The sequence below is a fragment of the Dermacentor variabilis genome, chromosome 5 (assembly GCF_050947875.1).
Source record: "Dermacentor variabilis isolate Ectoservices chromosome 5, ASM5094787v1, whole genome shotgun sequence".
In the NCBI taxonomy this organism is placed as follows: Eukaryota; Metazoa; Arthropoda; class Arachnida; order Ixodida; family Ixodidae; genus Dermacentor; species Dermacentor variabilis.
The window spans coordinates 180,186,830-180,198,783 of NC_134572.1; positions in this window are offsets into that span (position 1 = coordinate 180,186,830).

The following is an 11,954-nucleotide window of genomic DNA, read 5'->3' on the forward strand; positions in this document are numbered from 1 at the left end:
GATTTAACTGGATAGCTCGATACGGTAACAGATGCCCTGTATTCACGTGGACTGGTTGTGCGTTCCTGGATTGACCATGCGATCCCCTGTGTCGCTTATATTCTTCATGTCTGTTTCAGTAAACTTAGTCGTGAGTCAGCGCTCGCCCTGTGCTCTTTTACTCCGTCGTCGTTTTTATCGCGCTGTTTTTATTATGAAAAAAAAAATGTTCATTCGTGCGCGGCGCGTGTGGCTCGCAAGCGAAGGGCGAAATGACCTTTTTCTCAACCACCCTGTTTTCAAACAGAAGTCTGTTTCGCTGTGGCCGGCGGCAGCCCCTTACGTCAGTGGGCAGATTCCTATAGCACGCTCTGATTGGCCGATAGATGAAATTGATCAAGAAGCGTGTTTGAATCAGTGCGCTTCTTCCTGCTGTTACTGTGCATAATAGTTGATGTGGTCAACGGAATAAGCTGAAGGAAGCGAAAAATCTGCTTATAGAATTTTGATAAGAAGGGCGTAGTTTCTGAAGGAGGCGATTGTCGTATGCTCACGCTCGGCCGCGTCCACCCACGTGAAAAATGAAACTTTGGGCGCAATGTTTATCGGTATCTTAGCCGTCGGTTGTCGCTGATTTCTACTGGTCTTGAACATTCAACTAGCTCTATATTATGCTCTACGCAAAGTCCACGTACGCTTGGCAGCGCGCGCTCAATCCTGGCCGCTCCTGTCTAGACCTGCTAGTTGCCTTGGAAAACGACGCTTCGCAGTAGGATTTTTGCACCACTTCGAAATTGACAATTTGGATGTAGCTACAATCAGTCGGTCAAGCTGGTGCATGGTTAACCAAGTTCTGGAAAAGTTGGACTGAACCACGTAACACGGCAAGGCTGGAACAGGTAGGCGCGACGAGCAATTCAGCACTGTTGTACGCAATACAGTTGGCCACTACAGTTGCATGGACCTTCGTCTGCGGCGTAGCGTACACACCGTGGCAGCCGTGGCGTGCCACGCAGAGGACAACCGCGTGCTCTGATTGGTCTCTGTGGGTGGCATGGCTCTAGGTAGTGTGCGTCTCCACGCACGTCAAAAGCCCACACGAACGCCAACATCTGATTGGAACAGGTGGTCTGCTTTCCGTGTCTTATAGCTTGGAGGTGTGTCACCATCATGGTCAAAATTATGGTGATGCTTAGTACGTCTGATACCCGCCGTGGTTGCTCAGTGGCTATGGTGTTGGGCTGCTGAGCACGAGGTCGCGGGATCGAATTCCGGCCATGGCGGCCGCATTTCGATGGGGGCGAAATGCGAAAACACCCGTGTGCTTAGATTTAGGTGCACGTTAAAGAACCCCAGGTGGTCAAAAGTTTCCGGAGTCCTCCACTACGGCGTGCCTCATAATCAGAAAGTGGTTTTGGCACGTAAAACCCCAAATATTATTATAGTACGTTTGATGTACCGTGAATTCAGCGCATGCAATGACCATGCAAAATAATCTGTTGTGTCATGCAGAGCATAACGCCACAGAGTCGCCACAAGATTAATTATAGTGTACTAGAATGAAGTAGTACGTTGTCCGTGCAGCAGAATAATGAAAGAACCATGAAGGCATCCATTGCTTAAGTCACGGATATGGTATGACCGGTGTTTCCAGCGTGCAAGGCAGGGGCGGAGGAGTCAAACACGTCACACCGGCGACGTCACCGCCGTCTAAAATTTGCCCATCTACTCGGGCGTGCGAAAGCTGGCCCGCAGCAACGCACTAACAAGCTATTGTCGCCACGCATGTGCACCAGTGCGCGGCGAGTGAACACTTATGTAATTGGCGAAGGCACACACTGAGCACGCTCGCTTTCATGCACGCGAACCCGCACGATGCACTCTGGTCTACCAATTCTGACGTGAGATAGGACATAATTATTGCCACGCCACGCATAATTATTTCCACTAACTATACTCGCGGACAACTTTCTGTGGCTGTGAAGTGAAAGCCATAGAGGCAAAGCGCATACAAGTGAGAGCGCTTCTGAAAAGAATCCCGCGTTTTTATCCACGTTAGTTTAAGCTCGGGAAGAGATGAGATAATTTAATTGAAAGAAGGCAGACAGGTCGGCTTGAGCTAAGGCGCCCTAGCCTGCTACTTTGCACAGGGGGAGGGGGAACGGGGACATAAAGGTGTCATGGGGGATGATGATGGTATTGCAAGACGGATGCGCAAAGGTGAAAGCAAGTTCAACAACCTGATGATATGCATTCACAAATGTCATCCATGAAGCCACTATTAGGTTTCGTATCAAGTCTGTAGTCACTATTTCAAGTAACTTAAAAATAAAGGCGCTAGGACGAAGCTGGTGTGTGGGCCTCCCCTGCGTGAACAGCACAAGCGCCAAACAAAATCTTTATAATATATAAAGAGCTCTGATAAGCGGCTCCAGCACGGCGAGCACTTGTAGGGAACTTTTAGCGGCCGGATTCTCCAGCCCACCGAGAATCACGCGCATTGACTCTACCAGGTGCTTCAGCATTTTTTGTACACTCTCCTTCTCATTGTGTCCATCTTGCTTGCCCGTAGTGTCACCGGTTTCATGGACCCTATAATTCTTGGCTTCATTGCGCAGAGGACTACTAGGGCCCGCTCGCATGGCCGTGGGCTTAGAGGGCAGCAAAGGCCATTCCGAGTATATATCAGCCGGTGGTGGTGAATGTTTGCCGGGTGCTCTCGTCGACCTTGAATTATCAGTAGACGCCGTTACCGTCCTCGATGCACGCACAGGCAGATGTAGTCGTGGTACCTGTGCCACGTTAGGTAGTTCTCCTGAAATGGTTTTGTGATGCTTCCGTCCCGAGCGCTGGTCACTTTGGCGAACAGATTGAGCAGCCTCTTTACGTGAAGATTGGTCTCTTGCTATTTTTCGAAGAATACGAACCTCTTGTTTCATAATCGGGCATTCGTTCGAAGTCGCTTCGTGCGAGCCTGTGCAGTTGAGACACTTAAATGAGGACGCCTCACAGTCGGTGGTATCATGCTCTCCGCCGCAGCGCGAGCAGGGGGCTTCGCTTCTAGAAACAGCGCTCATGTGTCCTATCTTGTGGCATTTGCGGCAATAAATAGGCCTCGGAACAAATGGTCTTACACGGTGCATCACGTAGCCCACTTTGACAGACGCTGGTGATGTCGAAGAAGCAAATAATTACTTGATACATCGGGAGTGCCCCAAGTGGTGAATCTCAAGAATGCGAACCGATGACCTGAAAAGACTCTTGAGGTCCGCATGCTTTATCTCAAGCTCCACGTCGGAAATCGCTGCAGTTGTTGTCTCCTTCCCGTAAGTAAAAAAGGGGCGGACGGGGATTGCGCTTAACTGGGGAATGGTCTTTAACTTCCCAAGTATTGCGGAATTTTTTACATCTGTCATCAGGATGTTCTTGCGAGCGTTGATCTTGATGTCGTTGATTTTCCCAGGGGCGACACTTTCAAAATATTCGGCTAGAAAGTGCCTGCTGAGGGAGTTCATACTGGCGTGACATAGAGAGCGGCACGTAAGAAACCATGAAGGATTCCTGCTCGCTCTGATTCGATGAAGTCGCCTCAGTCGGCATACGGCTCATCTTCTTCATACGGCGCCCATGACTACGGTGTACTCGCTGTCAGAGTCCATGGCTTCTGGTGCTGAGCTCTGCCAGGAATCAAGCTGGTCCGAGCTTCCAAAGGCACGTCGTCCAAAAATGAGTGATAAAGTAACGACTGACCTTGTTCAGGTGGTCGTGGGAACATCTTCTTGCTCATCCTTGATGTATCCACAAGTGAGCTTGTAGCTCACTTGTGGATACATAGACGAAGCAGCTAGACGAAGCAGGGTTTGATAGTTCTCGCATTCGATGATCTATCGAAAGTGCGCAGCATTTACAACAGTTGCCCACAACTAGGCTACCAATATCTCCTGAACGAGCGCATTCCATTCGCAGTTATATTTTTTAAAAGCGCACCTTCGTTAGATGTGTAGACTGTAGTAAAATCTTGTTCGAATTGGCCCGACAAATAGCGAGCAACGAGGGGAACAGATGACATGCAAACCGCGAAGTTCCCGGGAAAAACATAATACAGCATAAACGGCGTCGGCTGCCGCTCCAACACCTTCCAGACGCTAGTATAAAGCATTATACCTCCCTCGGCATAAGTGTATCTGTTTTACATTAAACACCACGGGATATTCTGAACTAGCGAACATCTGCTAAACAACATTTGTGCAACACCTGTCGACGCTTTTCAGCCCACATGTGCCACCTTCGATTGTAAAGCATATTGAACATTGTTTAACGTGGGATGCAAAGTTGACAGTTCGATTCTGAAGTATTGTTGCTGAATTTTCCTTCGAAAAGTGTATGTGTCGCCGCACAAGGCTTTCACCATTTTCGCAAAGACCACATAACACTACTTAGAGATTAATTTTATTCGGCGCAAAATAAGACGCGCTCGAAGACTTTTGCATGGGAGCTTCTGCGAAGCGGGCAGCTTCAAGCGTCTAACCGACTTGAAACGATATAACTGTTATAGGGCGATGGGTGAGGGGGGGGGGCGGAGGGGTGGTAGGAAGGATAGACGTTAATTGGACCTGTTCGGAACGGTGCCAATGTTTTCCTCCCGTTCAAGTTCACATCTTAAATGGTGACGGACGTTCGGTTAGGGTTCAGTTCCCATCCGGCCAAAATTATTGGTCCAACTTACAGCGCAGACTTGGCTGTAGGTCGAAATTGTGGTGATGCTGAGTGTGTCCGATGTAAAGTCAATTTTGCGCATGCTATGACCCTGCGAAATAGTCTATGTTGTGTCAAGTAGAGGATAACGCCAGAGAGTCGCCATAAGTTTAAATATACATAGTGTACTAGAATAGGGTAGTGTGTCATCTTCGCCGCCAAATAATGAAAGAATCATGGTTTATATATAAACGGAACCCCCACATAGGCGCTTCGAATAACCGTTGTGTTTAGCAAGCAAAGTTTAGAACAGAACCTTTTTGCGTTCCTAATTCGTTACGCTACCGAAAACAATAGAACTATTATATCTCCCCCAAAATATATAAACAATATAATTAGGGTGCTTAGAGCACAAATAAATTCCAATAAATCCAGTTGCCCTCTAGGCTTCCACATTTCCAAGCACAAACCACTATTTGTAGTTTTCTGTTCAATGTTATGATTGCAGAAAGGAAATCAGGCTTTTGTCTACTTGTTCCGTTTGTGTGTACGATTTTCTGATCAAAGTTTTTTTATCAGTGAGGCAGAACCCATCTCACCATCAATTGTGACAGTGATGCGTTACGCATAAAATCAAAATACCGACACAACGTATTGCCACCGTCGAAACGAGCTACGTATGAGGCTTGTATTGCAGCGGGGCTTCTATTTCGTGCATTACTTAAGGAGTCCTGAAATACCCCTAGGGCTTGGCAAAAAAAAAACACAAATTTCTCGGATCCCATACGCTACTTTGAACATGTTAGCAAAATTTTGCAGTGAAGTGAAAAGTTGGGCGAGTTGCTATACATTCATAAAGGAAACAGGCTGAACAAAATGACGACTCAGTGAAAGGACACAGGACTAGCGCTGACTACGTCAGGAAGTCAAGCGGGAGGAAGTTGAGTGCCCGGGTGGCTTAATAACGGGCAACTGTGAGAAGTTGAATAAATGGGGGGAAACTTGAGGAAGCAGTAGGCCGAAAGAAAAAGCAGGAAGAAGAATGTGGCAGTTGTACCCTATGCACAGCGATTGTTTCATGACCTGAAGAACGTTGCAGGTTGTTATGGGGTACAGGCTGTTTTTTCAGCTATTAGTAAACAGTGATATTTGTCAGGTGGTCCAAAGGCGAAAATATGGAGCAGAAGGTAATTCTAATGCAATGTGCAAAGTTAATCGTGTAAATAAGTAGGTAGGCGGCACTACCAATGTGGTGTACTCTTCTTTCCTGCTCAAGTGCGGGCCAGTGTACATAGAGCAAACCGGCCGGTTCAACAATGTAAGACTTAAGGAGCATGAAGTGTCCATGGACAAGAATGATTACGCGCAAATGTCTGCCCATTGCCGGCAATGTAAGTGTAAGCCTCTGCTCAAAGAGACAATTTTGTTTAAGCACACTGATGCATCCACCAGATTAGTCTTGGAAGTAGCACACATTGAGCGAAAGGGCACGTGGTGTATTAGTCAGCCGTCGATCGCCCTTTTTCAGCAGGAATTGATTTAACTGGATAGCTCGATACGGTAACAGATGCCCTGTATTCACGTGGACTGGTTGTGCGTTCCTGGATTGACCATGCGATCCCCTGTGTCGCTTATATTCTTCATGTCTGTTTCAGTAAACTTAGTCGTGAGTCAGCGCTCGCCCTGTGCTCTTTTACTCCGTCGTCGTTTTTATCGCGCTGTTTTTATTATGAAAAAAAAAATGTTCATTCGTGCGCGGCGCGTGTGGCTCGCAAGCGAAGGGCGAAATGACCTTTTTCTCAACCACCCTGTTTTCAAACAGAAGTCTGTTTCGCTGTGGCCGGCGGCAGCCCCTTACGTCAGTGGGCAGATTCCTATAGCACGCTCTGATTGGCCGATAGATGAAATTGATCAAGAAGCGTGTTTGAATCAGTGCGCTTCTTCCTGCTGTTACTGTGCATAATAGTTGATGTGGTCAACGGAATAAGCTGAAGGAAGCGAAAAATCTGCTTATAGAATTTTGATAAGAAGGGCGTAGTTTCTGAAGGAGGCGATTGTCGTATGCTCACGCTCGGCCGCGTCCACCCACGTGAAAAATGAAACTTTGGGCGCAATGTTTATCGGTATCTTAGCCGTCGGTTGTCGCTGATTTCTACTGGTCTTGAACATTCAACTAGCTCTATATTATGCTCTACGCAAAGTCCACGTACGCTTGGCAGCGCGCGCTCAATCCTGGCCGCTCCTGTCTAGACCTGCTAGTTGCCTTGGAAAACGACGCTTCGCAGTAGGATTTTTGCACCACTTCGAAATTGACAATTTGGATGTAGCTACAATCAGTCGGTCAAGCTGGTGCATGGTTAACCAAGTTCTGGAAAAGTTGGACTGAACCACGTAACACGGCAAGGCTGGAACAGGTAGGCGCGACGAGCAATTCAGCACTGTTGTACGCAATACAGTTGGCCACTACAGTTGCATGGACCTTCGTCTGCGGCGTAGCGTACACACCGTGGCAGCCGTGGCGTGCCACGCAGAGGACAACCGCGTGCTCTGATTGGTCTCTGTGGGTGGCATGGCTCTAGGTAGTGTGCGTCTCCACGCACGTCAAAAGCCCACACGAACGCCAACATCTGATTGGAACAGGTGGTCTGCTTTCCGTGTCTTATAGCTTGGAGGTGTGTCACCATCATGGTCAAAATTATGGTGATGCTTAGTACGTCTGATACCCGCCGTGGTTGCTCAGTGGCTATGGTGTTGGGCTGCTGAGCACGAGGTCGCGGGATCGAATTCCGGCCATGGCGGCCGCATTTCGATGGGGGCGAAATGCGAAAACACCCGTGTGCTTAGATTTAGGTGCACGTTAAAGAACCCCAGGTGGTCAAAAGTTTCCGGAGTCCTCCACTACGGCGTGCCTCATAATCAGAAAGTGGTTTTGGCACGTAAAACCCCAAATATTATTATAGTACGTTTGATGTACCGTGAATTCAGCGCATGCAATGACCATGCAAAATAATCTGTTGTGTCATGCAGAGCATAACGCCACAGAGTCGCCACAAGATTAATTATAGTGTACTAGAATGAAGTAGTACGTTGTCCGTGCAGCAGAATAATGAAAGAACCATGAAGGCATCCATTGCTTAAGTCACGGATATGGTATGACCGGTGTTTCCAGCGTGCAAGGCAGGGGCGGAGGAGTCAAACACGTCACACCGGCGACGTCACCGCCGTCTAAAATTTGCCCATCTACTCGGGCGTGCGAAAGCTGGCCCGCAGCAACGCACTAACAAGCTATTGTCGCCACGCATGTGCACCAGTGCGCGGCGAGTGAACACTTATGTAATTGGCGAAGGCACACACTGAGCACGCTCGCTTTCATGCACGCGAACCCGCACGATGCACTCTGGTCTACCAATTCTGACGTGAGATAGGACATAATTATTGCCACGCCACGCATAATTATTTCCACTAACTATACTCGCGGACAACTTTCTGTGGCTGTGAAGTGAAAGCCATAGAGGCAAAGCGCATACAAGTGAGAGCGCTTCTGAAAAGAATCCCGCGTTTTTATCCACGTTAGTTTAAGCTCGGGAAGAGATGAGATAATTTAATTGAAAGAAGGCAGACAGGTCGGCTTGAGCTAAGGCGCCCTAGCCTGCTACTTTGCACAGGGGGAGGGGGAACGGGGACATAAAGGTGTCATGGGGGATGATGATGGTATTGCAAGACGGATGCGCAAAGGTGAAAGCAAGTTCAACAACCTGATGATATGCATTCACAAATGTCATCCATGAAGCCACTATTAGGTTTCGTATCAAGTCTGTAGTCACTATTTCAAGTAACTTAAGAATAAAGGCGCTAGGACGAAGCTGGTGTGTGGGCCTCCCCTGCGTGAACAGCACAAGCGCCAAACAAAATCTTTATAATATATAAAGAGCTCTGATAAGCGGCTCCAGCACGGCGAGCACTTGTAGGGAACTTTTAGCGGCCGGATTCTCCAGCCCACCGAGAATCACGCGCATTGACTCTACCAGGTGCTTCAGCATTTTTTGTACACTCTCCTTCTCATTGTGTCCATCTTGCTTGCCCGTAGTGTCACCGGTTTCATGGACCCTATAATTCTTGGCTTCATTGCGCAGAGGACTACTAGGGCCCGCTCGCATGGCCGTGGGCTTAGAGGGCAGCAAAGGCCATTCCGAGTATATATCAGCCGGTGGTGGTGAATGTTTGCCGGGTGCTCTCGTCGACCTTGAATTATCAGTAGACGCCGTTACCGTCCTCGATGCACGCACAGGCAGATGTAGTCGTGGTACCTGTGCCACGTTAGGTAGTTCTCCTGAAATGGTTTTGTGATGCTTCCGTCCCGAGCGCTGGTCACTTTGGCGAACAGATTGAGCAGCCTCTTTACGTGAAGATTGGTCTCTTGCTATTTTTCGAAGAATACGAACCTCTTGTTTCATAATCGGGCATTCGTTCGAAGTCGCTTCGTGCGAGCCTGTGCAGTTGAGACACTTAAATGAGGACGCCTCACAGTCGGTGGTATCATGCTCTCCGCCGCAGCGCGAGCAGGGGGCTTCGCTTCTAGAAACAGCGCTCATGTGTCCTATCTTGTGGCATTTGCGGCAATAAATAGGCCTCGGAACAAATGGTCTTACACGGTGCATCACGTAGCCCACTTTGACAGACGCTGGTGATGTCGAAGAAGCAAATAATTACTTGATACATCGGGAGTGCCCCAAGTGGTGAATCTCAAGAATGCGAACCGATGACCTGAAAAGACTCTTGAGGTCCGCATGCTTTATCTCAAGCTCCACGTCGGAAATCGCTGCAGTTGTTGTCTCCTTCCCGTAAGTAAAAAAGGGGCGGACGGGGATTGCGCTTAACTGGGGAATGGTCTTTAACTTCCCAAGTATTGCGGAATTTTTTACATCTGTCATCAGGATGTTCTTGCGAGCGTTGATCTTGATGTCGTTGATTTTCCCAGGGGCGACACTTTCAAAATATTCGGCTAGAAAGTGCCTGCTGAGGGAGTTCATACTGGCGTGACATAGAGAGCGGCACGTAAGAAACCATGAAGGATTCCTGCTCGCTCTGATTCGATGAAGTCGCCTCAGTCGGCATACGGCTCATCTTCTTCATACGGCGCCCATGACTACGGTGTACTCGCTGTCAGAGTCCATGGCTTCTGGTGCTGAGCTCTGCCAGGAATCAAGCTGGTCCGAGCTTCCAAAGGCACGTCGTCCAAAAATGAGTGATAAAGTAACGACTGACCTTGTTCAGGTGGTCGTGGGAACATCTTCTTGCTCATCCTTGATGTATCCACAAGTGAGCTTGTAGCTCACTTGTGGATACATAGACGAAGCAGCTAGACGAAGCAGGGTTTGATAGTTCTCGCATTCGATGATCTATCGAAAGTGCGCAGCATTTACAACAGTTGCCCACAACTAGGCTACCAATATCTCCTGAACGAGCGCATTCCATTCGCAGTTATATTTTTTAAAAGCGCACCTTCGTTAGATGTGTAGACTGTAGTAAAATCTTGTTCGAATTGGCCCGACAAATAGCGAGCAACGAGGGGAACAGATGACATGCAAACCGCGAAGTTCCCGGGAAAAACATAATACAGCATAAACGGCGTCGGCTGCCGCTCCAACACCTTCCAGACGCTAGTATAAAGCATTATACCTCCCTCGGCATAAGTGTATCTGTTTTACATTAAACACCACGGGATATTCTGAACTAGCGAACATCTGCTAAACAACATTTGTGCAACACCTGTCGACGCTTTTCAGCCCACATGTGCCACCTTCGATTGTAAAGCATATTGAACATTGTTTAACGTGGGATGCAAAGTTGACAGTTCGATTCTGAAGTATTGTTGCTGAATTTTCCTTCGAAAAGTGTATGTGTCGCCGCACAAGGCTTTCACCATTTTCGCAAAGACCACATAACACTACTTAGAGATTAATTTTATTCGGCGCAAAATAAGACGCGCTCGAAGACTTTTGCATGGGAGCTTCTGCGAAGCGGGCAGCTTCAAGCGTCTAACCGACTTGAAACGATATAACTGTTATAGGGCGATGGGTGAGGGGGGGGGGCGGAGGGGTGGTAGGAAGGATAGACGTTAATTGGACCTGTTCGGAACGGTGCCAATGTTTTCCTCCCGTTCAAGTTCACATCTTAAATGGTGACGGACGTTCGGTTAGGGTTCAGTTCCCATCCGGCCAAAATTATTGGTCCAACTTACAGCGCAGACTTGGCTGTAGGTCGAAATTGTGGTGATGCTGAGTGTGTCCGATGTAAAGTCAATTTTGCGCATGCTATGACCCTGCGAAATAGTCTATGTTGTGTCAAGTAGAGGATAACGCCAGAGAGTCGCCATAAGTTTAAATATACATAGTGTACTAGAATAGGGTAGTGTGTCATCTTCGCCGCCAAATAATGAAAGAATCATGGTTTATATATAAACGGAACCCCCACATAGGCGCTTCGAATAACCGTTGTGTTTAGCAAGCAAAGTTTAGAACAGAACCTTTTTGCGTTCCTAATTCGTTACGCTACCGAAAACAATAGAACTATTATATCTCCCCCAAAATATATAAACAATATAATTAGGGTGCTTAGAGCACAAATAAATTCCAATAAATCCAGTTGCCCTCTAGGCTTCCACATTTCCAAGCACAAACCACTATTTGTAGTTTTCTGTTCAATGTTATGATTGCAGAAAGGAAATCAGGCTTTTGTCTACTTGTTCCGTTTGTGTGTACGATTTTCTGATCAAAGTTTTTTTATCAGTGAGGCAGAACCCATCTCACCATCAATTGTGACAGTGATGCGTTACGCATAAAATCAAAATACCGACACAACGTATTGCCACCGTCGAAACGAGCTACGTATGAGGCTTGTATTGCAGCGGGGCTTCTATTTCGTGCATTACTTAAGGAGTCCTGAAATACCCCTAGGGCTTGGCAAAAAAAAAACACAAATTTCTCGGATCCCATACGCTACTTTGAACATGTTAGCAAAATTTTGCAGTGAAGTGAAAAGTTGGGCGAGTTGCTATACATTCATAAAGGAAACAGGCTGAACAAAATGACGACTCAGTGAAAGGACACAGGACTAGCGCTGACTACGTCAGGAAGTCAAGCGGGAGGAAGTTGAGTGCCCGGGTGGCTTAATAACGGGCAACTGTGAGAAGTTGAATAAATGGGGGGAAACTTGAGGAAGCAGTAGGCCGAAAGAAAAAGCAGGAAGAAGAATGTGGCAGTTGTACCCTATGCACAGCG